The 25,516-nt window shown below is 40.7% G+C and overlaps 1 protein-coding gene across 4 annotated transcripts in view; it reads right to left on the bottom strand.

Annotated features, from left to right (window-relative positions):
• The window catches only part of MYO1E (myosin IE), a 242,482-nt gene extending 220,821 nt beyond the window's left edge, over positions 1 to 21,661 (bottom strand). The window contains exons 1-2 of one of the 4 annotated variants that reach the window (XM_017827513.1): positions 21,229 to 21,661; positions 18,023 to 18,162 (exon numbers count right to left, since the gene is read on the bottom strand). The gene's annotated coding sequence lies outside the window, so the exon portion shown is untranslated. Of the gene's footprint in view, positions 1 to 18,022; positions 18,163 to 20,526; positions 20,628 to 20,808; positions 20,867 to 20,988; positions 21,125 to 21,228 lie in introns of those variants that run through there. The other 3 variants (XM_017827514.1, XM_017827515.1, XM_017827516.1) reach the window with 3 other exon arrangements.
• Positions 21,662 to 25,516: the final 3,855 nt, after the last annotated feature.

Here is a 25,516-nt window from a genome sequence, read left to right as displayed (position 1 = left end):
GAATTTATCCTATTCTGCCTTAGAAAATACGAAAATCTCCCATTGTTATCCCTCGCATATCAGTCTTTCTTCACTTTAAAACCCTAAAAAGAAATTGAAATCTTCCATGCTTCCTTTCACCAAAATTCCCCATTGGGTAGCAGGAAGGTTCAGTGCTTGCTCCAATATTAACTCACAGCCAGTCAAAATCCCTGTGGCAGGTCAGGAACAATGTGGAGATATGGGAGAGAACACTGTCCCATTATTCCATTCTCCCATACTGTCCTGCTCTTTAATTAACACCACATCATTTCAAAGAGTAACTAGAACTTCCTGTCGATTCTGAAAGCGTCTTTTTGATTGAAGGCCCAGAAGGTTGATACTCTTCAGCAAACTTGAATGCTGCTGAAACTTGAAAACACAATCATGGCTCAACTACTGTTTAGGACTTGTGCCATTCCCTGCTAGAACCTGTTTAGTTTCAAAACATTTCTGTCACTGTTTGGGACTTCACCTACACTTAAGAAAGGCACTCTACAAGCAGCATGTCTGTCTCTGCCCTCTAACAGCTAAAGACTATGAAAAGGAGAGGGAAGACGGGGTTATTTCCCCTCCATCACTGCAATTTCTAAAACAAGAATGGAAATAGTACCCAGAAATTATGTAATGCAAGAAGAGTGAAATCTCCCTAGTTTCACTGTAGTGCCTCATTCAGAAAGAATCCTTTCCTCATCTTCTAGTCCACACAGAAATACTGGCCCAAACAAGTCCTAAGCCATTGTCTTCTAGAGGCCTGAAGGCTGTACTAGATAAAGAACTGCTTGGCCATTTGCTTTCCTCTGTTTTAAGAACTCATTACTCAAGACAGGTGAATTTGACTTTCAACACAGCATGATTCCTACATCGAACAAACACTTTAAATCAGCTGCTGTAATTAGAATTGGGTTGATTTATTCTAGTTGAGAAATCTGGGTTATTGCTCTTGCTGACAAAATTCGGATGTTATTTTCTATTCAAGGATTAAGCTTGAAGCTAATTACTGGTATAGGCCTGCTCACAAGTCCAGACAGAATTAAAAAAAAAAAAACAACAGCATATTTTTCTTTTGGACTAATATAAAGGACTTACCTCAATTTGCATCATTAATCTCTACAAATGAAAGGACAGGATTTTTCAGCCCCTGGGGTAGACTCCTGACAAAGGAAATCACCTACAGCACCTCCAGAAAGGCTTCCTCCAGAGCTCTGAGCAGCTTTTGTGCTCTAGCTGCACAAACGTGGCTCAAAGGCAGCATGTGATCCAAGATTTATGTAAATGTTCATTTAATTTAGGACAGAATATTCAGTGTAAGGTTTTCCAATCACCACAGACTTCAGAAGATGGTACAGAGTCACCTAATTTACTCTTCCAGCCCTGGAGACTCAGGACTTAGTATTCCAGTCTTATACTTCCCAAATGCAAGGCTGCTGCTCACTTTGGTATGCAAATCTTAGGAGTCAGGAGACAAAAATATCCGAATAACAAAAATGAAGTGACTAATTAGGTTTCTTATTTACACATTTCAGACAAAAAAAAAAAGAAATTTCCAACTGTGTGTTTCTGAAATTGCTAAACCAAGAAAGTTTATTTTCCTGTTTCAGTTTGCTTGTAAAGCTGACTCCTGCCTCCACATATACTTCCAGAGGTGCCATTTCGAATTCTAAGCCCCGTTTTATCATTTAAAAGGAAAACAGGTTCTCAGATGGGTTCCTTTCAGATAGCTTAATCCCCCATTGTATGCAGATTAACACGTTATTGTTCTTGGAAGACTTACTCAGGTAGTGTGATAAAAAAGTAGGTCATCCTTTCACACTCAAGCTCTTCACTCTTAGGACTCAATTTTCATTGTTTATTCACCTGAGGCTGGAATTAAAACCGCTGCAAGAGACTTTTAGGCAATAAGGAGAAAGGAAAAAAGCCACTAAATTTGCAGCAAAAGATGTGCAGTAGCCACGATGCTGCTGCTCAGACTCGGTCAAACTGCAGGCAGGGCCGTGTAACTCCCGGCAGACGGGCTGTGCTGGGAGGGCGCTCTGGGGCAGGGGAAAGAACCCCCGAGCAGCACATTGCAAACCCCCAGCTCGGCTGCTGTGTCACCGGCCAACGCTCCCCGGGCCTGCCTTGTCACCCGGGCCTGCCCACAGCGTCCACCCACGCTCTGCTACCAGCACTAGGAAAGTTTGGGCCAGGATTTTTCAAAACTGAGGATTTTAATCAGTACAGAAGGATATAAATGTAAATGGCTAGTTGCATCTACATCAAGTATGCAATTAAAATCTTACAGTGCTTCAGCATTTGGATTATTTGGTTTTCCCTTCAGGACAGCCACTCTTGGAAATTTTGCATTCATATAGGACATCTGCTGCTTTCCCTTAGTTTCTTACAAAGAGACTATAACAAGATTTATTTTCATACTGTTTGTTTTGCATGTCACAAGGACTTCTAAGTAAATAAGGTTGACACTATAAATGCATTTTTTGACCTGTCAAGCCTTTGTTTATTTTCTTAAATCATAACAGATTTTCTTCAAATGTGATTTCATGCCAAAACACAAGGAAATAAAGTATAGCAAATAAGGTAAAACTGTGCAAATACAATTCCTGTCATCTATCATGCAATAAAAATACAATACATAGTAAGAAAAATATATTTATTTCTTGCACATTGCAGACAACCTGACGACAAAAAAAAAGGGAAAATTATCACAGGAATATACAGAATTCCATCTTCTTTAGATCCCTGCAATATGGTCTGACCAATTCCCTAAGATCCATGTGGCACATAACACTCTCTTACTGCAGAAGCTCAGACTGTTGGATGAACACACGTCATCCTGCAGAGGAGTGAACCCAGCTGACGTGCACGGTAGGACAAGGTGCCATGTGGGACCACTGGGACCATTTGCAAACTAAACCTTCTCCTCTTAAAAAGCCCTGTAAGGTTCTCACTGGCACACCACCTTTGCTGAATCCCTGCCACACACAGCTCACAGCCAGGAGGCAGTTCTGAACACAGAAATGTGTTCTGCCTCTCAGATGACATTCTTGTGTGCCCACACGAGTCCAGCAGCTTTCATCAACTGTTGATAGCTTCCTGAGACGGCTCAGCCTAAAGGATTTCAAACTGTGAACCTCCTCAAGCAGTGCTTGCAATTTACTCTGAAGTTGAGTGTGTATGTACTATTGGATCTGCTGTCAAACCAGTCTGCATCAAATTTTGATTTCTTCTAATATTTCTAAAGTCTTCTAACCCAATCAAAATAAAAGTAATATCTTTCACACCAGAGTATTTTTCAGGCTCAGAGGATAACAGTATGTTTCTTTCCCTAAAAATCCTCCTCCTGTAAGTGCAGTCAGCTGTGTGAGGGCTGGGGACAGTGCAAGGATCTTATATAATCACATCTTCATGTTTGATTATCTCAGACAACATGGAGAGGCACAGCAGGACAGTAAACCACAAAGCAGCCCAGAGCTTCTATGCATACTCAGGCTGAGCACCAGCAGAGCTAATGCAGAGTGGGAATCACTTCCCCAAACTGCAGTAAGAGCTTAGTCCTCAAATTACTAAGAGAAGACACACAAAGACTGCAAATATCAGGAACTTTATTAGGCCATATATCTGATCCACTATGAGATAGTTGTACCAACCAGAACAGGGGTAACAAACCATTCCATTCAGTAGCACTGCCCCTAAAAACTGAGTTTTTTCAATTGAAGATAGGAACATGAACAGTTACTACTTTATCTTACAAAGGGAAAACAGTTAAATTCCCAAGTCCCTGAAGATGAATAAGATTCATTTTAAATCACAGTAAAACATAATAATCAGCTTAGAGAGACCGTGGATTCTTCCATGGTACAGGATCTATCCATTGTTCAGCACTTTCAATACCATTACAGCAGAAAGCAAAACTAACCTATGACTCTATACACAAGTAACTCCCAAACTGCTCTGAGTAGGAAGCCTCAAAAAGGTTGGAATATTTTTATTTCTTTATGATTCTGCTCAGTGCAATCTGAACAGGGTGTTTCATCTTCTACATTTAAAACCACTCAAAAGTAACAGACAAAGCCCAAAAGGACATTATTAATTGCAGCTCCAGATCTGAAAAAAGAGAGGATCTGCTCTGCCCTTCCAAAGCTTCCCAACATGACCTCTGAAGGCCTCTTGCTCTGGAAGCAATGACAATGGTAATCAAATTCAGACTGACTCAAAACCAAGTCCAGCTGCTGAAGAGATACCAGCACTTGTCTTTGACAGAAGACCTATTTCATTATAATCCAGGTTAAGGATCAAGAAATAAAGGCTACATTCTTACCTACACTCCTGTGAATGGCATATTTAATGGTGCCAGAAGTGAGCTAAAATTTTGCTTAAAAGGTGAAAAAAGATTAACTAATTTAAATTCTTCCTGGAGAATTACATATAACTTGATGTCATCTGAAAACATGCACGGGATTTATATATTATTTCACATTAAAAAAGGGGTGGGAGAAAAATGAAAAAAATTGCGAATTTTTAAGACCTTTCTGTTTGTTTGTTGTCTAGCCAGGGATGGCACTTGGAAAGGAGTATCTGCTCAGCAGGGATTTGTCTGTCAGGCAAGGCCACTGACTCATCTAAAAAATAAGAATAACTTCTCTGAAAAAGAATGAAAGACACTGGAGCCTTTAAAAAATAAACTTTCTGAAGACTGATCAATTTTTACAAAAACACATACTTTTTTTTTTTTAAGCTACTGAAAGAAAACAAACTTTCAAAGAAAAAACAGGTCAGTTAACTCCCTAAACAGTGACCTCAAAACTGCACAGCACAGCTTTATCACCAACAGACCAAGGGTGGGGCTTCCCTGTAATCAAATAATACCCAGGCTTTTAAACTAAAAGTCACAACAGACTTCTAAATCCTGTCCAAGTGCAGAAAAACAAGTCATATTTAAAATATCTGGATTCTGTTAAAATATTCACCCTGCTGACAAAATAAAAAGGGTACAACACAATGCAGGTGATAATTCTTTCTGCATAAGGTTTTGTTTACCTTAGAAAAGGTTATTTTTTGGTCTCTTTGGCACATAAGACATAATGCTGTTCCCTCAGTAATGACAGCTCATGCTGTGATCACACAGATAAAACTGTCAGTAATCAGAATACATTTACCCTTGAAAAACTGGAAAACTAGTCTTTAGAACTTTTAGAATCCCATAATGCCCAAAGGTAGATCTGTTTTCTTACAAGAGCTGAGGACAGTTAAGTTTCAGTACACAGGAGGAATGAAGCTGGAAAAGCACCGATCTTGAGTTGTCATCACACATCCAGACTTGGATCATGACAGTTAAAGAAGAGGAACAAAGAACTGTCTTCACTCCAGTTAGTAACTAATGATGTATCTGCCCAAATCAAGTGATGCTACACTGGTACAAGAGGCAAATCAAACATCATAACCCAGTCCATTGTTAAAAATGCCTGCCTTCCACTGCCCAGGGTTACACCCCCCAGTACTCCCAGCCCAGATAATCAGTTCCAGGGGAGCATTCCTCATGTTCACAGAGTGCCATTACATGCCACTGACAATAATGAAATTCTTTTTCTCCTTGCAAAACTGCTGGATGCAAAGATGTGAGCCAATCTCCATCTCAAGTGTTCATCTGCACTAACTGCCTTCCGCTGGGACTTCATCCTTCCTTTAGCTGGAATTTCTAGAACAGTCATTTGAAAGAAATTTCCATCATCTACTCACACATCTAATCCTCAGAAAAGGGCATTCTGACTTCTTGTTTTTAAAGTGCTTTTGCTATGGATGGATCACTTTGTATTTTACTCTCAGAAAGCAGGTACATGTACCTGCTGCACAAACTGACTGCAGATTCATTCTCTACATATTGATGTAACCTCAGGTTTCAGGAGTGTGATAATTTCAAATACATAACAGCCCGAATAGCTAAAAGCTACCTCCAACAAAAAGGAGAGGATTATTTTACAAGGCTGCTTAGCCACCTGCAATTGGAGTCTGTCACTGAGTGTACCTTCTATCACCATCACCTGTTCCAAATTCCTGAGGAAGTGTGGGGTAACAAGGCTTAAGAATGCAAAGATCTGTTATTGGGATTGCCACTGTACTGTTGTTTCTTACCAAGAGCTCTAAGAAAACTAATTAGAACTCCTACTTCAAAGCAATATGCTTATTAGCATAAATGAGTAGGTCTGTCATTAAAAAGTAAGAGATACATCAGACTGTGTTCCATAATTCATATTATCAGCCTGCAATTTTAAATATATATCTTTTAAGAGAAAGACACACAATGAATTCACAAATTTTAAAAGGAACACACAAAAATGGGATGGCTTGGCCCCAGCCAGCAGCCAAGCACACACACAGCCACTGGCTCACACTCATGTGCTACCAGGGCAGGGGAGAAAACAGAAAGAACAAAAAGGAGAGAATTCAAGGGTCAAAGTGACAGGAAAAACCACTGTTGCAAATGAAATGGACTTAATGTGTGAAATTAAACTTAATGTCCGTTAGCATTTTATTTACTGATTCAGGTATTCAGAAACAAAGATGACAAACCGTTAAACACCTAGAGAAAACACTTTTCCTCCCCTGTCCCAGGCTCAGCTTCCCCCCTCACCCCATCTCCAGCTTCCACTCCCTTGTCAACCCTCCAGGGGCAGGACCTGCCCTGCTGCGGGTTCTCCCCGTGCCACAGACCCCCCAGGGATGTCACCAGCTCTACCATGGGGCTCCTACTCCTCTGGCCTTACTGCTCCTCTTTCTGGGCACTTTCTGCCCTTTCTTAAACATGCTGTCACAGAGGCTCAAGCAGCTTTACCAGTGGGCTCACACATGTTCTGCAGCAGGTCCCTTGTGGAGCCAACTGCCCCCAGCACAGGGCAGCCTCTGGCCTCTCCTCACAGAGGTCACCCCTGCAGATCCCTCCCCTTGCCCCCCCCCCAGTTCTGTCATTGAGACATTAATGAGATTAAATAAAAAGGTTTTTTAACTCTTCCCTCCTGCCCTTGCAATAGTTAATCTGAATGATTATTGGTTGGAATCTTGAAAGAGGAATTTGCATCTCTAGCCAGCCCCATGTATTTTCTTGGCTCTCCCTGCCTACACTCAGGAGTCCTTCACTGATATGAGCCACATTCTCTGACTTGGTTCCAGCTCATCTGCCCTGCCAAGGACAGCAATGCCTCAAATCCTACTGAGAAAAGAATGAAGCCTGTATATACAAGATTTCCTCCTTCCTTAATTCCAAATAGCCCCTAATCATTTACCAGCTTACTGCAACAGGAATGTACCACATAAACACTCACAAAGTCTTCCTTCACTGATCAGCTCCTGCACACATTTTATGCCCATTCACTCTTCCCTATCGTTTTCTGGGCCACATCACCAGCAGCCTGCAGGAGAAAAGAGCCTTTTCAATAGCTATGGAGTAAAGGTAAAAAGGCTTCTTGTGGCTGTTAGTGCTTGTGAGTGCTAGGGAGAAACACTGCAAAGAGCATCTGTCCCACGCTCTGTACCGAGGGAACATCCTACAAACCGAAGCTCATTTCCTGACCCACTCACTTGACTCTGCAGTCACCTCTACTCACCCCACAATCTGCATTGTAAAGGGCAAACTTGGAGCACTCCTAAAGAGTTCCCTGCGGGTATAAAAGAGGCGTTTCCTTTATGCAGCGGTTTGCATTTTGTTATATGTTCAGTGTTTCTGCCTGGCTGACCACAGAAGATATTCCTATATGCGTGGGAAACTAATTAGTTTTATATTAATCCACGATTCCACACTGCAAGAAAAGAATGCAGAAGAAAAACATGGTATACACAGCACTCACTTTGAACATGATGCTTTTCAACTTTCCTTTCCAAGGAAACTACCACAAAGCTTACTAATCACACAGCCATTCCCTGACTCGCTGCCCTGCTTTTGTGGTGCTCCAGCAATAATCAGATAATTAGATTTCCTAGCACACACATTACAAAGTTGATTGATGCCTTTCCCTGCCTCCTCTCATCCACCCTTGTGCTGCTGGCAAGTCTGAGCAGAATCCGGTTATGGATAAGCAACTACATTTCAGATCCTCTCAAAGAAAAAAAGATAGCTGTTGAAGATTTCTTTTCTAAGTTTACTCTTACTAGAAAAATAAAACACGTTGAAAACTAAATAAGGGAAACATTTGTTTTGAAGTGACATGTAAGACTTTCTAAAAAGAATTTTTATATACCTTCTGATTTAAGCACAGTGGCAAAGCATAGTTTGCTGGACTTCCTTGACAAGTAGAACACACACATTGCTCCTTTCAGACTTCAGCTCACACTCTTCCCACAGGAACACAGTGAGCCACACCAAAGGGGAGCTGCAGCCCAGCATAATTTTTACAAACCCTGCCTTGCTCCCTGACCCAACCCCCCTTAAAGTCCCCATCAGAACAGAAAAGAACACACTGAAGGTAAAACACAATGAGAAGTCATGGAAAGCAACTTAAGAAGAAAAGGCCTGATACCGAGTCTTTCTGAGCCAGGGCCTGATTCCAACTGTTTGGAAGTCAGAGACTTTCTGTACTTAAAATAACTAAAGACATTTATTTTTCATTAATTTACTTCACCTTTTTTAGCTTAGCTTTTTTTAGCATTTTCATTTTTAGCATTTGGGGAAGGAGTTTCATAGCAGTATTCCTGGGTAAAAATTCTATTAAGGTTCATGACAAAAAATGATAGACCACTGATTGCATGTGGATTTATCTTCTCTTACCTTTTGGCACATCACTCAGTGCTATTTGAGAGTTCTTTGTCGTAGTTGAGAAGAACAAATGGGTAACTCTCCCGAAGAAAAACTGTTTCAAAAATTTTTAAAATATGCCAGAGAAGGAAGGTTGCTACTGTGATCCTTCTTCTTTCCCCATCAGCTCATTCTTCACAGAGTCTGAAAAGGTTCAGTCTCCTCTTGCACCTTAATTTATAGCACCTGTTCCCTGAGGGCTGATTCCCACCCAGGCCATTGCCTGTTGTAAAATTCACCTGTTGAAGTGATTGTGTTTTACAAACAAAATTTGAAGAGTCAAGAAAAAAGAGCAGGGGCAAGGCCTCTGACCTGGAGAAGAGAGAGGAGGAGACATGATTTTAAACAGCCATAAATGATGACATGATTTAAAATCATGTAGGAGACATGCTTTTAAACAGCCTCTGAAAAACTAAACAACAGCACCTGCAGCAAGGCTGAGTTACTCCAGCTGAGGATCATAACCACGAGATGAAGGTGGGAGCCTTCAAGGGTTTGCTCTGTATCAGAACAGATTCCTTAAGAGGAAGAAAAAGCATTTGTACACAAAGCACCAGGTCAAACAAAGCAAAGGGAACAAAGCTCAAGCTTCCAGTGCATGCAGAAGCAAAACTTCCCAAGCAAAGGGCAAACTTTTTTTGGAGGGTGAGGAGGGGAGAGGGGTGTGTGTGTGGGTAAACCTATGCCTTAGACCAGGTAACAGCTGAATGGTTTTTAAACATTACAGTTTTGCTTTTAGACTGTTCTCAATCTTTTTGTGTTTAGTCTAGACTTGACCAACCAGCAGTTCTGTCTTTTATGGAACACAAATGCTCTGCCATCCCCAGTTCTGGCTGCCACATCTGAGAGCCACAGTCTGTCTGTGAGAACAGCATTCATGACACCAGGTGTGTTTTCTGGTGAACAGCCTTCTAACCACACATGAAAAAAGGAAGGGTGTTAACACCTAACACAATGGGAAGTGTAAATACATTACTGTGACCAGATTAAATGGATGCACACTGAGGAATCAAAATCTACTGATAAACTGCTGTAAGAATCAGGATATGAAATTCTTAAAAACTTGTGAACTTGCCAGAGATACATCTGCACCATCCATCCCCATAAAGCAACCTCAAATGAATATCCCCTAAAGTGATGAATAAGCTCTTATTTCAGTTAATTGAGACATCTTGAAAAGCATATGAAACACGTTTAATCAGCATTCCCAAATTTGTGGGCAGCTTAATCTCTCACAACTGTAACTTTAGGAGTGTCATTACCAGCAAAATGACTGCAATTTTTTCAATGCAACTAAGACTGAATGAACTTACATTAACATTTAGCCATTTTATGCAGATGATGGCATGCAGCAAATGTCTGTTTTGCTCAGATCAAATTTAAGGTAAATACACATTTAGATACCTGTGAACAGCTCTGGCTTTCTTAAAATTGACATTTGTAAGACTGCATTAACTTCCAGATCCACGCTGGTAGTGAATTCTGAACATCTATAAACAGTAGGTAATTGCATTTCAGTTTGTGATGTTTCATGGTTTTTTACCTCACTTAGCCAAATATCAAGCATAGTATTTCCAAATAATTCATTTCGGTTACTTCAACACTCCCCATCCTAATAATCATTTAACATGATGCAGTGTACTGAGATCAAAGCCAAGCCTTTTATGAAAGTCCAGAACTCCAGAATGCCATTTACAGCCTCATACTCCAACTGAAGCGTCCAGAGAGCTTCCAGAGCAGAACCTAGACCAACGTGGGTTTGGGGATAACATGCTGATTTAAAGGATTTCTCATTTTTCCAAGTATCCCACAAAGCAACAGTATTTTTGACAGAATATCCATGTTTTGATGAAGGAATCAGAGATCTGAATGGTTAACATAGACACAAAAGCTAAAGCAGGGAGCAGAGAATCTGCCCTCTTGCTGCTCCCCGGACAGACACCAGCACGCTTCCATTTTCTCGTCCTCCTCTCACAAGATACTTTTCTTCTTCCTTCTTCCCTTCTCCCAGGACTGTATTGTTCCCATAGCCATTACTGTGATATTTAGCTACCAAAGCAAGTCCATGTCAGATGCCTTTCACTGCTGTAAAAGTAGCTCTGCTTTTAGCCAAGCTCAGTTACAGTTTCTGCTCTTGAATCGCGGGACTCGAACACGATGGTTTTGCTGGCAAGTTTCTGCCCTGGCTCTATCCAGTGAAAACTCCAGTGGAATGTTTATGCCTGAATGGCTGTAGACTGATGCAAGAAAAAAATCCACCAAAGTGATTTACAGTTTAAACCTCAGAAAAAATAAAGACTCCCCATTTCAACTGGGTTCAGTTGGGTTGGGCTGCAGTGGAACCAAAGGGCTCCAAAATGGAACCTGAGTCCTGTCCACAGCTGGCATTTAATGCTTAGTTAATTGAGCTTAACTGCAACTATCAATCCATCAGCTGTTTAACTGCAACTATCATTGCTTTCTGCTTTCCATGGCACCTGAGGGATTAGATTTTATTATGAATGACTTACAGATGCTAAACCCTCTGCATAAAATCTGCAAGCCTTTAATGGCAAGGTATACTATGGACAACACGTGTTCTACTAGTTTAGAATCCTAAAGGTATTACTTTGGCTTTCCTTTTTTTTTTTTCCTAAATTAAGATAATAATGGTAAGGTTTATTATCATTATTGCTACTCATTTTCAAAGAAAAAAAAGACAACTATACACTTTTGACTCTCTAGACAGTAACACAGCTGCAACTCATACCAGTTGCTGCAGACATTGTGTTGGTGGTAAACTCATCACCAGTAGGTAGAATGTTGGAATGAAGACATAATGAGTTTGAGATAGCACTTTGTGAGCTCATTCAGATACTTGCCAGCAATTGCAGCTGCTTCTTAAAATTTAATAAAAGCATCAGGAAAAAAAAAACTTTTTTTTTTTTTTTAATAAATCTCTGGACTAGGAATCTCCAGAACAACCCAGAGAAAGAAACCCTTTTAATTCCTTGAAATACTGGTGTGCATCATCTGCTGTACCTCACTGTACCTGACACATGTCATGAATCACATTCCCAAACTGTGGTGTTGCTCTCAAACAGTGTCAGAATACACACTGTAACAGAAAGAAGGGAATAATTGTCTTGCTGGACACCCTCCAGGGCCCAGCACTTTCTCCTGCCATTGTACCACAGCCCTCCTGTGATGCAGACAGCCCTTGTACTAACAAGCTCTAAGCTCCCTCAAGAGCAGTTTCTATGCAAAGTTCTTTGCAAAATTACAAAAATGCTGTGCATTCCAAAGCCTGCACTTAGAACTTTAAGATCTCTTTGTAGAAGCCTGCTGAATTTAGTGGTACGATCACAGTATTAAGTGATTTTTGCAATATTGCAATAACACATTTAGTTAAGAAATAAGCAGAAAATACCTATGAGAAAAAGGGAACATTGAAACACCCCAACTTGCATTTCTATTCTCCAAAAGTTCAAAGATGCTGTAGCAACACTGACATATTTGCCAGGATCAAGTACTTGATTAAACTTGATTTGTGATAAACCAGATGTATCTTTTAATCCCTTACTTTTAAATAAATATTTCTACTACTTAATACTTGAAAATTGTCAAAGCACAGTTGTTCTGTTAAAGACAGACCTTTAAATAGAACTTTGCCTGCTTCTGATTTATGACCATTAACTATACTTCAGTTTCAACACCATCTGATAGAAAGAGAAATTAGCATTTTCTCAGTACGATTTCTTCAGACACCAGAAGCAACAAGACTCGCTTTGGGAAATCTGCAAATAAATGTATATCCCCTTTTTTCAAAGAGTTTTGTTGAGCCATTGTCCTTTGTGCTCCAAGGTAAAAAAGTCACTGTTTAAAGAAGTGCTGCATAGCAATGCCATACTCTTGGTATAAATATTACACCAGATATCAGCCACAGCCTTGTTTTACTACGTTGTTATAACACTGGAAAAGAGCAAGCAACACCAAGAGGCAATGTTTCTCCACAAATGTTCCTAAAATAATCCGACAGTTTAAGAGTTCAAACTAAAGCCAACAAAAATCTAATCCAGCTCTCAGAGGGCTGTTTAAGTGCGTGTTGGCTACAGAACCATCTCTATTTCAGGACTGGGAAAACGCTTGGCAAGGAATCCACGGGACAGGACGAGAAACCTCTGCAGTTGGAAAATGTGGTATTTATAGAAGCTGCTCTTTGGCTCATTTGCTGTGGGGAAAGACACTTGCATGCAAAGGCCCAGCCCTTCAGTCTTCTTCAGAGGCTTCCCCCGTGTCTGTGCCTGCAGGACACAGGGCTGGGTTTTCTAGCCTGGAAACTGAGTTAAGCTCTCACGAAACAATGGATAACACAGCAAGTTCTTGTCCCTGAACTGCTTCAAAGATTACTTTTTCATTTAGTTTTCCAACAAGGTTCTCACCACTTGTAACACAATAGCTGGGAGGCAGGTTCAGTGAGAGACAGACCAGCTAAATATTCCTATGGAAACCTCATGAACAGAAGAGCACCTTCGAGATTTCTTCTTTGGGGGTGGTGGTGATATTGCAGTGCTACAAATCTAACTCAGATTAATCAATTTATGCACCCTGGGCAAACATTCTATACTTTAGATTTGTATGAAGAAGAAAAGGGTTATATTTTCTACATTATTACTAGACTGGGAGAAAACAGAAATCAGCTGCCCGATCCATAACTCTGATTAGGACCTTCCTGTGGCAAAAATGATCTGGATTAGTGGCAAAGAGAGTGTTCTTGGGAGACTCAGTACCCACACAACCCTTCGACAACACTGTTACTGGGCTCTTCACTAGTTCAATAGAACTCCCTGGGAAATCTGCTCAGTATGAAATGGGCAAGGTGCTGTTAAAGCTTTTCTGCTTCCAATTTTCAGAAAGTACAGTGCAATGTTCTAAAAATGAAAGGCACCGTACAGTGAAAACTCAGGCTACTTCTCCAGCACAGATAAATATTGAACTTCTCTTGAAAAATAAAACAAAGAAGAGAGTGACAAAAAAGCACAGCAAAACAACCCCCAACGTAGTGCTCACACTGATATCAGCTGTAGTCATTTGACTGTCTCTGTAGTGAGGCACCTTCAGTCTCAATTGCAGCCAATATTTTCTAACTGGAAAGCTACAAAACACATGCCAAGAGAAATCTGAAACAGAAAGTTGCAGAGGAAACATAATTCCTAGCTAGAAACACAACTTCCATTCCTCCTGCTGTGTAATAATCATAATTCCAGTTGTGGAAAAGATTGTTTTTCTTAATGGCATTCTAAGCTGTAGGATTAAATTCCTATCCAACTTTTTGGTTGTTGGTGATAACTGCAGAAAAAGAAAGGGTTGCACCCAGAGAGCAGGCAGAGCTTGGGATGTATTCAGCTCATAGCATATTCAAATGTTCACTGTGCAGATTATTAAAGCACACTGAGCCACAAAAGGTGGGTATGTAACTGCAACACATGTGTTTAAATACAAGGTCCCACGATACTAAATTTACCCAGATGAAAATACTGACAACACTTACCAAGATTCTTTAAGTAATTTTTGGAGTGACAGATTTTAGTTTCTAATAAGTATTAATAAGCTTAAACTGAAAAAATAAAACTGTTCTCCTTTAGGAAAAAGTGACTTTGCATCTCCTGCAGAATACTAAGAAGCTCTAGAGCCAAACTGAAAGAAGCAAACTGGCTGATAAGTACTTTCAAGTATTTTACTACATTTTTACTGTGAGTGATAAAAAGAAAGATGTAAATGCTGTAGCACATGCAGCTATGCTGGCATTATTATCAATTAATCCAAGAAGACCCACACTGTACAATGAATTCCCAACACAGGACCGAAAAGATGGCAAATGTACTGATATTGTGTTAGTGGGGAGAAACTACAACTTTTCATCTGGAAGCAGAGGGAGGGGAAGAGAGTCCTTCCCTCTGCACTTCTAAAAGAAGAATCACCAGTTTTCAGCAGCAGAAAAGGAATGGCAGAAGTGGCAGCTGAGTTTTACAGCACTCTTGGTCTGACCAGTCCTTGCTCATGTGGACAAAGTGCTGCAGCCTTTTTGCTCATTCATCATCACAGTGGATTTATTGTTCTATTTCAGCATTATTGCAGCAACTCTAGGAAAAGTGACAAGCTGGGAATCATAGGACTATGCTAAAATGTTCAAGGTTCAGATACTGCAGAAATCTTACAACACAAAAGAAATCTGTATCTTCACATAAGCACTGTAGAAATTCACACTGAAAGGCAAATCCCAGGAGTTTGTGAAGGCATATTATTCAAGTGGAATAGCTTTGAATTATGTTTCTCTTGCTGTTCAAGAAGAAGTGTCTATGGACTGAAAACTCAGCCTGCAAAGGATAGAAAAAGGCATGCAAAGAATTGGGAATCAGGAATGCAAGCAAGATTACAGAATAATGAATTCACCCAAAGGAAACTTCAGCCTGTTTCATCCAAGTTCAACTCTAGCATGGCAAGGGCTTATACCTAAGAAGGAATAGAGGTCTCCAGAAAACACAGAACTGGAGGATTGACTTTTTGTAACTAGGGAATGCATAAAAGAATGCACTTCCTACGAGGGCATATTTTAAAATACATATTCTTTTTAAAAAATCCACAAACAAAAACCCCAACCAGACAAAAACATATCCTTGATGTGGGTTATGAATCCAGCTGAATGACAATCAAACTACTGATATGTAGCAAGAAATAAATACTCAATTCAGAGCTCACTGGATGGTCTCAGCAAGGGGAGGTTGTGTACAAATTTAATCTACTTACCCACTCCTGCCAGATCCCCAATCAAAACAATAGTCCTTTCTGACAGCATCTCCCCCACTTGGAATATGCCTCTTTCCCAAAATTAAGCACAGCTTATTCCCTGTTTACAGGATACAGGACGCCCAAGACAAACAGAATGACTTTATTATTCTTATCATTGTTGCTGTACTGCACTTTCAGAAGATGTTTCACAGGACTGCTTAGTCCATCTTCCTGTCCTGAAGCAAGTTTCAAAAATAGATGTCTGTCCAAACTATCCTTATCCTGCATCAACTCCACCATATCCCCCCCGGTCAGAAAATAATTCTGTTATTTACACATGGTAAATGCCATCTTTCTTCTTGAAAATTGAATTGCTTTTTCCCCCCTTATCCTTGCAAGACTCTTATTGATCACTAGCCTCCTAATGACCAAAATAATTAAATCCAAAAACTTAACACGCTGTGGACTGTTAAATCCATGTCCAGGCTTCATCTTCCAGAACAAACAAACATAAGTCATTTAAAAATTGCTCATAGTGTATAGAGGCAAATATATTTATTTTCACTTCCCTTTTCCAGTCTCCTTTCAAATCCCCAACAATACTTTCCATGCAACACACGATTTAAGTGTAGAGCTTGTCAGTGCTACTGAGGGAGAAATCACTGCTCTTGCATGAAGAAAGGTAGGCAAAAAATCACTGCTGAAGTGTTACCTATAATTAATCATTCAGTTTGATTTTTTTGTAATGCAATTATTCTCCAGTTTGCATTTGATCATTTAATTTTGCATTCCAAATGCAGTATTTTATAATTTAACCTTTCTCTATTTTATTTCATTTTATTGATTTCAGATTACAGTTGCAGTTCACAATTTGGCTTTCTAATCCTGCCCTTAAAGTGCTTGCCTAAAACATGGAGACAGAACATGTCTTCATATAACCACACATCAGCAAGAATTAACAAGTTAAGCTGATCCATTGTCTGCATGCCTTCCACACACATATTATCTGTTCCACTCATTCTTTATTTATATTAGTAACATCAGAAGTATTTTGTGCTCTGCATCCAAGTCCCACAGGTTGCACTTATTGACCTGCTACAACAGCATAATTTACCAATTTACATCATGAAAAGACAGGGTAAGTCAGGCAGTTTTTTATGCTAAGGAAGACTATCCCCAATGTAAAAAAAAAATCCACAAAAATTGGGGTGGAGGGGTAGCCAATTATTACTGTTTAGTGTAAAAACCATGATGCTTTAGAGAAAAATAGTAGCTAATGCACTGGAGATGTTTTAAATATTTAAAAAGAATTACGTGTCATTTCTACAGCAAGAACATGATTAAAAATGGACAATGTGTTCTAAATGTTAGAATGTGAAGTATGCACAGAGTTTCTCTCTCCTTTTTTTGGGAGAAACCTTTCAAATAAATACCTTTTCCCAAGGTTATCTGCTAACAACTATAAAAAAAGTTGGTAGAACATTTGCACATATTTTTCCTTGTTCTCTCCTTCACTACTACTTTGTTAAAATGGTATAAAGGTTAGAAGGGTTTACTGCTGCTGTAGGCTCCCAATTCTTCACATTTTTGAGCCAAAATATATCCCAAAAGTCCGACTGGATACTCATGTGTTTATATGGCCGAGGGCACCACTTGACAATCTCTAGGATGAAATTAGGAAGTGGGACCACATTTTATCCTCCAGTCTTAGCCAAAATTCAGTGCTGAGTAAGGTGGTTCAGTTACAAACAAAAATAATTTTTCATACAGGTGTTGCCTTGTAATTAAGCTGGACTGGATTTACAAATTCTCACTTCCCATCATTCTGTGGCAGCCAGACAACATTCATTCCTATTTGAAAGCCCATCTTGACCTAGGAAATTTATGACAGTCTTTTTGAGCAAGACATATTCCAGCTACTTCTTCATTCTGCATCCATCCCATATTCTCTAGGGCAATAGTAACCATTCCCAAGGAAAGTTAGCCCTTAACCATAAAAAACCAGGAAGCATTCTTTCCACAAAACAAATAAAAAAGCCAAGAGACTTTTCAAGACAGTAGGAAGTCTGGTTCAAAGAGAACATCCTGGTGTTGGAAATAAAGTGTGTGTTGATGTTGCAAAAATCAATTAGCACATAGGAGGAGGAGCACATTAAATGCTTCTTGGAGAACAGTAACGTGCTGCTTCTTTTTTGTATCACCTGTTATTTTATTTTAACAAAGTAGGCCTCCTGCCCTATTTGGAATACCTTCTGCAGTCTCACACCACCTGACTGTGAATTAGAACCAGCAGCAGCAATTTCCACGGGTTGCTGAGACCAGCAGCAGCAATTATGTCACAAACTGTAGGCAAAGATCTGCAAGAGCAGTGGAGAAGTCTGGACCTTACAAAACTTTAAAGTTCTGGAGATACAATAAAGTGAGCAATCCTTAATTAAAAACAACAGAGGATACCTTAGAGCTGCCCCAAAGCAGCACCTTCAGCTCCAGTAACATTTCCTTCCACAGGCATGTTTCTTCCTGTTTTGCTCTGAAGTCAGAAGCTCCCTTCCTTTCCAAGGCCTGTGCAAAGCTGGAGAACAGCTAGTCATGTTCTAAGGGAGAGAAAACACAGTTTAGTGTATTTCCCAGGGCAACACACTTTTAATTCAGTTTTTATATTCTCTTGCAGGTAAAAATAGATCCATTCATATAATGGAAAAGTTATTTTTACCAGAGATTGTCTGGTTTTGCAGTCTGGTGTAGCTCCCTTAGTTTCAGTGGAATTTTGTGGTTTAACTCTCCAACCATCAGATTCTTGGTTCTGTTTTCCAGAGTAAGGAAGGACACTTTCCCAAAACTCAACAACAACACAATTCCAAATTGGTTGTATCTCCTTGGCAAATCCTATGCTTTCCTTCAGCCTCACACCACAGGGACACGTGACAGCACAAAAGCCAAGGTGACTTGGATTGGGAAGCAGGGCCTGTGTGCATGTGTCACCATTGCCAGAGCCTGGGCAATACAGACAAGAGCTGCCACCTCCTCCTCACATGGCTGACTATTGGTCATGCATCCTAATATAAAGCAAAACTGATTACCTGATGCAGACAGTTCCCAGTTCCAAAAGGATTTAACTTCCACTGGATTAATATAACACTGCTATCCACTGCCATTTCAGTCATCTGACTTAAGATTCAGGAACTGGAACTATTATAACTGGTAGTTATAATCCATCCACACAATTGCACAGGATCATTCACTAAGGATGGGGGGGATTTTCTTTTTTTTTTAAACATATATAGCAATAAAACCAAATTGGAACATTGGGAAAATATAATACTTACATTTATTTATCAAAACAATTTGCAAAGCTACAGTTCCTTGACAGAATTTTCAGGTTGCAGCTTACCTGCCACAGTGGAGAAAGGTTGCCTGTGTTGCAAACAGCAGTTTGTGCTGGGCTGGGCTAGGGGTGATTTCCTCAGTGGTAGCTAGGATGGGGATATGTTGTGCATTGATGACACAGGGATGTTTCCATCACTACTGAGCAGTGCTTACACAGAGTCAAGGCCTTTTCTGCCCCTCACAGCACCCCCCAGTGAGGAGGTGGGGGGCACAAGAAACTGGGAGGGGACGCTGCTGGGTCACCCCTGGGGATGGCTGAACACCTGCCTGCCTTGCCTGTGGGAAGTGGTGAATGAATTCCTTGTTTTGCTTTACTTGCACACATGGATTTTGCTTGACTTATTAACCTGTCTTTATCTCAACCCATGGGTTTTCTCACTTTTACTCCTCTGACTCTCCCCCATCCCACTGGCAGGCTGTGAGTGGCTGTGCAGGGCTCAGTTTCCAGCCAGGGTTAAACCACAACACAGTTGGTCAGGTACAAACTGACTAATGGTTTTACAGTTGCTGGACATCAATTAAATTAAAAGCACTCAATGCAATTTTCTTCATCATTACTGATTCATTTGCATGCATATGTCCAAAAAATTCCAATTTCAGTACAGGTGCATTATGTTCATTTCATATTATGTGCACTTTAAATATTTACTTTCCTATGCCTTCCTCAAAATTACACAATGAATAAGTAGGAATGAAGAAGTTATTCTAATATTAGAGCAAATTTACTTTTGGTTCCTGATGTATCCTACTGGATTGTACCTCTTCTGAAAGTTGGAGTTTTTCTTCTTCAAATATTCCCTTTTATTTCAATTTATCTCAACCAAAAATGAGCAACAGAGAACAAACAAAATATGACCACCCAGTGCAACAAAGGAAATTCAACAGAAATTATTTACAGTGCCTGCAGTGGTGCAGACATTTATATGCATTTATTTCATCTCCTCCACTCAGTAACTGCTTCACCTCTACACTAAACTCTCTGCTTTGGATCCCAAGATTGCAGTTAAAATCCTCTCAGGCATTTCAGCTGTGGAAGTCACATGGCTGAGGACAACACAACACCACAATGTTCCAGTATCAACAGCCTTCATAGTTCAGAGAAAGCAACTATGGAGAACTTCCCTTCAGCTTTCTGAAGACCATCAAAAGCACCTCTTGGTGCACATTCTGCAGAGGAAGCCACTGACTGGAAGCACGGGTGACAATTCATCTCTACTCACTGCATATCTGTTTTAATTTACAGTTGTTCCATATCCTTAATTAAGTTTTTAGAAATCCATACATACCTAAAATATACACAGATTTCTAGCAAAACAGATGAGTAATAATACTAAAGGTTGTAGTACAGCATGTCCCACCCTCTTTCCTAAGTTACATATGGAAAAAACCCTGAGAGGAAAAGCTCTACTGAACAGTAATTTGATTTTGGTGAGAAATATTACCACCATCCCATCACTGGTAAGGAAAAAAAAATCCTTTCTTTTTAGAACCACTGGAGTTAAATGACCTGTTTTTCTCCCGACAGTTGAAATAGAATTAAAGGTCTAAATACAACTTTACTTAGATCTTACTTTCCTTAGCACCACGACCTGCTCTCCGCCCCAGCCCACCCACACTGCGGGGTGTGGGCAGGCTGGTCCCCTCAGCACCCAGGCCGGTCCCCTCAGCACCCAGGCCGGTCCCCTCATGCCCAGGCTGGTCCCCTCAGCACCCAGGCCGGTCCCCTCACAACCAGGCCGGTCCCCTCACACCCAGGCCGGTCCCCTCATGCCCAGGCCGGTCCCCTCAGCACCCAGGCCGGTCCCCTCACGCCCTGGCCGGTCCCCTCACACCCAGGCCAGTCCTCTCAGCACCTGGCCGGTCCCCTTATGCCCAGGCTGGTCCCCTCATGCCTGGGCTGGTCCCCTCACAGCCTGGCCAGTCCCCTCATGACCAGGCTTGTCCCCTCACGCCGGGGCCGGTCCCCTCAGCAGCTGGACTGATCCCCTCACACCTTGGCCAGTCCCCTCATGCCCAAGCCAACCCCTCAGCACCTGGATTGGTCTCCTCATGCCCTGGCCAGTCCCCTCAGGCCCGGGCCGGTCTCCCCTCAGGGTCTGGGTCCCCTCACGCCTGGTGGGCAGGAAGGCGCCGCGCCTCAGGCAGTGCCTGTGCATAACCCCTCACAGTGCCCTGTCAGCGTGAATTGAGAACACCTGGAACTCCCGCTTCTGATGAACTGGGCAGAACTGCTCCTAACAGCAAAGACGGAGGGTCAGATAACATCAGGTCACCTCCAGAAAGGTTCTGGTGTGGGTTTTCTCCCTCAGGACTTCCAGGACTGGATGCGGTGCTTGATGCCGTGGTCTGGTTTTGCTCAAAGGTGGTGGTGTTTGGTCAAAGGTTGGACTTGATGATCTCAGAGGTCTTTTCAAACCTTAACAATTCTGTGCTTCTATGACTTCACTTACAGCGAAATTACAATGAAATCTGCAAAGAACTGTCTGTAGGGCTGCTCTGGTTGTGTCAGAGCGGAGAAGAACCGATGTGACCCTTCATCAGCTCCAGCAGAAGATCCAGCTCGGACGGGCACATTCCCGCAACATCCAGGACATGGCTCTCACTTGTGCAATACAAACACATCTTGGGGCAGTCAGGGTGTTGCTGTCACTTCTCAAGGGCTCTCACACAGGTTATACAACTTTCTGCAACTTGGTTATATTGTGCCCACTCCTAAATTTGTGTAAGGATTTCCTCAGTGTGCTGTACCCTTGTTGATGCTTGCACTTAATTCCCAAGAAACTCAAGTACAGATCAACCAGATGAGAAATAAAACATGTCACATAAATTCATCTTGAGTTACTTTATTTTTCACAATAATAAAAAATAAATTAGTCATAAACAAAAATAGTTAACATTTTTTCATCAAAGAGAAAAAGTATACAATATGAAAAGGATACTGTACAGTTCTGGTTCAGGTACATTGCCACAGATACATATTCCTGAACGAGTCAGAAAGCAATTTGCCTATACTCTCCCCTTTAATTCACTCAAGGAACTGGCTAATCAGAAAGTTTAGAAAATTGTATTATGGATTTACAGTATGACATATATACAAAAAATATATATGTAATACCTGTGCTATAAAATTCCCTAAAAAGCTGGGTTAGTATAATGAAAAAGCTGGACAAAATTTGAATGGTATATGTAAATAAATACATATTAGGTCCCTTTTAATAAAAAAATCTGCCTATTCTAAATATTTGAAATATTTTGGCGCAGTGGCTTGTTCCATAGACACAGCTCAGAATTACATATTTCCCATAGACATCTTGTATTTACAAATAAGAACAAAATAAGTTATAATAAAGTATATCCTTCTGCCCAAAATCAATTATGAGGGTCAAGTAGACAATTTTATACATATAAAAAAAGTTAGGGTTTCTTTTGTCTCCCGTCCTTCCTGATCTTCTATGTAGATCCTGAGTGACTACTATGGGACTTCACAACTTGTATGTACCCAACCCCTGCCAAGGCCACTGGTCTCAAGAGACCCAAAGGGAGCATAGAAAAACAGGTCAGGGCAAGCAGCAATGACTGTTGCTGGAAGGTCAATGATTTATCACAATTAAGCTTCCCTCCTCTCCAGGCATGGTGGTAGTTATCTGTATCCCTTTATAGTATATGGGGATATAGAAAATTGGGAGCTCTCATTCTTAAGAACTTCTGGCTGTTTAAAGCTGAGAAGCAAAGAGCTGAGTTCAGGTCTGCTGTGAGTTCTCTTACATGGAATTTTCTCCCTTTCACCAGGTCTGAATTTTGCCCACCCTACTGAGATATTATAATGATCAGAAGTTTAATTTAAAATATACTGAAAATGCTTAGTGGATGATTTTTCATTTCTGGTGTGGAAATAATTATTTTACTCCATTTTCTAAGCAATGCCTAATTTATCTCCCCCAAACATTCTGTAAGTTTAGACATAAAGGAAGTTTACATTCGTGTTCAAAATGTCATGTTTTGTGTTCGAATTACAGGTGTGCACATAAATTATCTGCCCAACACACAGAACAGCTCTGAAGAAGTCAAAAACACTAAGTCTCAAGAAGACCAAGTAAACACACAGCTTTTCCTTTGTGACGAGGATAATCCTTTTTTTTATGTGATAAATGTTACTTATGAGAATAAATGGCCACTACATACTTCAAAACCTGTGCAGTCACAGGTTCATTGCATGGGGGTTAATTCAGTATGTACTTTACTACTGTGCATTAAAAACTAGTCAACGTGGATACACACAGACACAAAAGTCCCTGGGCTGCCAGGAATATAGTTTTCTTAACAGCTGGGCTAATTTCTAACACTGATTCTTACAAACCACAAGGCCAGCTCAGGGCTTTCAGTAATTCTGGCAAAATTTAAAACTGTAACCCAGAGGACAAAGGGATGAAAGTGAGATGAGAAGAAGAGGAGAAGAGTTGGGGGTCTGGGTGTAAAAGGGAGACAGGTCAGGATGAGAATGGGGAAAAGCAAAGCTCTTTAAAGTATATTTTACTACTTACAGTGGTATAGATTATAAAGAGAGAAAACAAAGTGTTTCCTTCAGGAAGACATAACCTCTCCTATACCAGCCATAAGCTGTTTGAGCCCCTACCTTCTTCCTCCCTCAGTGGTGACTGGCACTCTCTAGGACTCAGACACAAGCAAAGGAAGTAGCAAGGTCCTCGAAAAGCTGCTGCCCCATGTGGTCTTCTGTTCAAGTAGTTTAATGTACTCCTTTGAGTCTGGGCTATAATGACATATATATATATATATGACTGATATATAACTGCACAATATTGTCATAAAACCGGGATCTAACCAATAACATTAATGTTAAACACTGCTTAATTCATACAGAAAGTCCTCCTTTTGCTGAAATACTGGGGAAAAAAAAGGAAAAAGATTATGAGTGTAATGAAAAAGAAGCCAGTTCCCTGTGCAGGGATGCTGAAGCAGCCCTGCATCCAGCCCATGGCCATACATTACAGCTGGACTTCAAGGCTGGCAGGCCTGCAGGATCCCCCATGTCTCCTGCACTGCACTCCCCAGCTCTTCACTGCCTCCCAGCAAGCCCTTCCCTGATTCAGAGCCCTGGGGACTGAAGGTCAGTCATCAAAGCAAACATTAACTCTGTCTCATTGCTGGCCATTCCCACAGGAGCAACCCTCATGCTTCCACACCATCTTCTGGGAGAGGAGGGGAGAACTCCATGAATTCAGTGCTCTCAAACTTGGCATGTAACTGCACTACACAAGGAATTCTACCTACATATGCTTGAAGGTGACATTGCACAGGAGCTGGCAAACCCTGATGGGCCCTGGATAACCTGACAAACAACTGCACCAGGAACCCTCAGTTCCAAAGGGAAAGTGCTTGGAGACACACAGCCTGCTCTGGATGGGGCTGATTTTGGCCAGCTGCACATCTGTAAACCATGAAAGCTGTAAGCAGCGGGACTGCTTAGACTCTTTAAATAAGCCATCTAACTCACTCTGGTCTTCCTTCATTGTGTAAGGTGAAAAGCTTCAAGGCAAGGAAGCATATTTTTTTTACACCATTCTGCAAGATTTTGACTGATGTTAAAATGTCAGAAAAAGAAACTGAAGCATTTAAAATCAGAAGTCTGCATTATTTCTTACTTCTATTGGGTTTATATCTGCTCTAAGTCTACTACATTCATTAAAGCCACCTTTGACTTAGAGCAAAAGTAAAATCAGGTCCTTCTGCAGGCATCACCCTAAGTGCCTAATGGCACTGCTCCATTAAAACAAACACTTGCTACAGGCACAATTCCGAAGTGTGCTTTGCAAGATGGTGGAATCTTAGCCCAGCACCTACTCTGTGCAGACAATATTAGTACATCAAAGTGCTGATAAAAAGGGCTTATTAGTTCATTTTGCAGGAACGACTATTTTGATAATGCTGACACACGAGATGATAAATGATTAAGTTCAGCAGCATTCTGGCAGTTTTCTTACCATTAGATGTTTAATTAGGTGAAATGGTATTTTTTGTTATATCTGATACATCTGAAAACTGTCTCTTTACTTAAAAAACCAAAAAATGTACAATTTGTATAATCATAGCTCACTGCATTTAATTCACAAAGCCGTACCTATTAGGTGTGTTACAGGGTTACACTGCTATGTGTAACCATATATTCTTTGATATTTAGCTGCCAAGAACTCTGTTTACTTTAGTGGCAGCTTAATAGAGCCTACAAGATGATCATCTTTGTCAAATAACCTCATGGCCATATATTCCAGCACAAAATAACATATCTTATAAAATAGGAGGATCTCATGTCTGTGTGCTGAGTCACACACAGCCAGAAGCATGTGTAAGATAATTTTCCATGGACTGACTGCAAACCTGATTAGCTCTCTGCATCTCCTCTGCCTTGGGGTTTTCAGGAAGCCTTTTTATGGAACAGGTATTTCCCTCAAGCTGACAGGATACACTTCCTTGGGACAAAAGAGATAACAACAAAAATTATACGATGTATGTCAAAATTTGCTGCAATGAGATACACAGATGAAA

This window comes from Lepidothrix coronata, unplaced genomic scaffold (assembly GCF_001604755.1).
Source record: "Lepidothrix coronata isolate B3197 unplaced genomic scaffold, Lepidothrix_coronata-1.0 Scaffold140, whole genome shotgun sequence".
Classification (NCBI taxonomy): Eukaryota; Metazoa; Chordata; class Aves; order Passeriformes; family Pipridae; genus Lepidothrix; species Lepidothrix coronata.
The sequence above is the reverse complement of the archived record's forward strand: the minus strand, read 5'-3'. Positions and strand labels throughout refer to the sequence as shown.